The following is a 3,290-nucleotide window of genomic DNA, read 5'->3' as shown; positions in this document are numbered from 1 at the left end:
CCCCACTCAGCAAAGCCCATGGAGTGGGTTGGGCACAGAGAAGAATCTCATCTTTACAGACTCCCAGCAGCACCGAGGAATGGCACCGAGGCACTGCCACAGATGCCCCGCCAAAGGTGCCCAGATCCAAGAGGCCTCAACAGCAGCACTGGCTGAAAATCCCAACCTCAGCCTGCAGAGCCCAGTGCCACCCACCTCATCCTCCACCACTCCTGGCCCCTCTGGCTCAGTGCCCTCCTCAAACACACCAGGTGCCGGCTCCATCCCACCACTGGGCCTGCCACCACACCCCCACCTGGAAGGCTCTTAGAAGGGCTGGGCTTCCTCTAGTCTAGAACCTTCTGAGAGGCCTAAACCCGCCCAAGGAATCCAGACTATGGCCTTCTGGCACGAGGACCAAGCAGCCCAGGTTGAGACAAAAAAACTCGATAAGGCACCTCTGTGAGTTCTGCTGCTATTGCGAGGAGAGCCTACAATACTGCCCGATCCTGTGCAGCTCAGGGAAGGCAGCCGGCCTGAGCCAGCAGGCAGGCTGCTGAGCTGCAGGCATTCATTACGGCAGGGCACCCCCAGAATCAAGGTTTATAGAGACATGCCCTTTGATTCCTCATGGCATAAACCAAACCACCGGAGAGAATGTTGGGCCCAGAGCCAACGCAGGTGACTTTTCTCTGCAAGTTCAGCAAAGGCAGCACTCATAAAACATCTCCAACTGGTTTCTGCTGGAACTTCTAACAGGCACCCGGAATTCAAAAGGCAAGAGCCAGGTCATCCTGAAGTCCCAGCATAGGTATACTTTTCTGCAGCCAGCCGAGGGCACAGGCAGTGCCCAGGGGAGACAGCAGGGGCTGGCAGACAGTGGCTCCTGGGCATCAAACACCTCCACAGAATAAGCTCTGGCCCCCACAGGCCAGCTCACAACTTGTGGACCGACCACCAGGGCCCAGGAAGCGGCCAGTGGCCAGGATTGGGGCAGCCCCAGGAAAGGGTGATCCTGCTGCTCCTGCAACCAGTTCCCTACCCCCCAACTGTACCCATTCCCAAAATCGGTTCTGGGCCACCTCTTCCTTTGCCCTCAATGGCTACCTGCTTGCGGGGTTCTCACTCAAGGCTCATGGACCCCTAAGGATTGACCGATAGAATTTTAGGACTCCATTTACTTGGATGGGGAAAAAAATTATGTTTATTTGCTCTAACCTCTCAAATTTTCTTAATGTAAGCAACTAACCACAATAGCATCAGTAGTATATGACTGTCACCAACAAAAATCACAGGTATTCTCATATATCATTGATGTCATGGTATCTCAAAATATCACTTTTGCTCTCACTACTTCAAAATTACGGTGGGTATTGGACCTGTGGCTTTTATTATTTAATGTGTTGATAAAGAAGTATATATTGCTATACCACAAATTTATTTTTTAACATGTTGATAACTGTATTTCACTATAAGTGGTTTTCCTTGTAATCCTCTGTATTTTACTTCATGCATTTAAAAACATCGTGCTGAGGAGGGTGCACAGGTCTCTCTGATGCCCACACAGTCCACGGCACAGTTTAGTACAAGATTCTTGCCCTAGAACGTGTCACCACTTCTGGATGGAGCCACACTGCCAAGGACCAGTCTGTTCCCTCGCCCTCAGCATCCAGCACAGCCCTGGCACCAAGTCCGCTGGCTGTCAGCCAGGCCAGCCTGCTCACCTGGTGAGAGGGGCCTGTAGGCAGCTGGTCAACAGCTCCCACTCTGTCTCCCTCTCTCTACAGGAGGGCTAGGGGGCTAAGCAGAAACAACTGGGAGAGGGCTGTGTGGAGTCTAGGCCAGGCCTGGGAAGGGCTGGGGAGGGCAAGGGGCACTCAGTGGCCAGTACACAGACCCACCCCTACCCTAGCCCAGGGTCAGCCTGATGCCTCCTCTCCAGGAGTATAAGGTCCGTATCAGGGTGGGAACGAGCTTTGATCTACAACCTGACTCCTCCAGTATTTCTCTCCAGAAGAATGCTGACTCCAGTGTGACCTCTGACCCAACAGGTACACACCCAGGGAAGCTCACCTGCTACTTCTCTCTGGGCAAAGGTTCTCTGGGCATCAGATCTCTGGGAGCCACTCAGTTAAAGAATTGAAGATATTTCTTCATCCTACTCAAAATGATGTCCCTCTCCCACCCACAACTCCTTTCCTCAATTATTAAGAGCCTCCCGGTGAGTGGATCGGCCTGTTGGACAATTTAGAGGAAGTCCCCCTTTTCTCAGATCCATGCCCCTCCATGGCACACACCAAGACCAGAGGCAGGCGGATGGATGACACAGTCCCATGTGTCCACCTGCCCCAGTGGCGCGTGAACACCTAAGGGTCGGCTCAGTACTATTCCTGGAATACAGCAGATGCCCACTGTGTGCCCTAAGCTCTTCCAACCTTGGAGGCCAATAGAGGGGCCACTTTCTGTTGTCATTCTCCCCACCTCCCCAAAATAAGGATGCACTCGATCTCCCAGTTCCTCCATTCTGATCTCAGCACCCAGCCTTGCATCTGGGGCAGTCCTCCCTCTTCTACCACTGCCCCTCCAGGCCCCAGCACCACCAGGCCCACATGCTGTCCTCCCCCTGAACTCACACACAGCCCAAGGCAGTGATCATCTAAAAAGCAGACATGAGCGGATTAAAACACCTGAAGAGCTCCAAGCCCTCAGGACAAAGTCTGGAGAAGCCTCTTGGGCACCACACCCTCCAGCATGGAGACTCACACCCCTCACTCCTGTCCCTGAACACTGAACTCTCAACCTTTGCTCAAATGTTCCCTTACCTGGGACACTATCACCAACGCTTCAGCGTGACCCGGCCTGTCCATACTTTCCCCCACTAGGACCACTCACTCATTCTTTCATGCAGCAGAATTTATGAAGCACCTACTGTGTGCGCAAGGCACCGCGCACTGGTGATGCCCAGGAGTGAATCTGAGAAAGGCCCTGACCTTACATCTAAATGGGAAGACAAGGAACATAAAAATATATGTAGTATATACTTTAGTAGAACAGGTGCTTTGGAAAGGCTTCTCTAAGGAGGGGACATTTGGGCCTTGAAGGAAGTGGGCAAGTGCCCCCATCTCAAATACTGCCTCCTCCCCGAGCGCCCGGGGCCCTGGCGCCCTGGCAACGCGCCGCCTTCCCATCGGAAGGTCTGAGCCGTGAACGCGCGCGTCCACCCGAGCCCCCACCTCGGCCGCACAATGGGGACAAAGGCCGCCCCCTCTGTCTCGAGGACCCAAGGGGAGCGGGGAGCCGAGCAGGGGGCA

Source organism: Myotis davidii, unplaced genomic scaffold (genome assembly GCF_000327345.1).
Source record: "Myotis davidii unplaced genomic scaffold, ASM32734v1 scaffold77, whole genome shotgun sequence".
In the NCBI taxonomy this organism is placed as follows: Eukaryota; Metazoa; Chordata; class Mammalia; order Chiroptera; family Vespertilionidae; genus Myotis; species Myotis davidii.
This window is presented reverse-complemented; position numbering follows the sequence as displayed.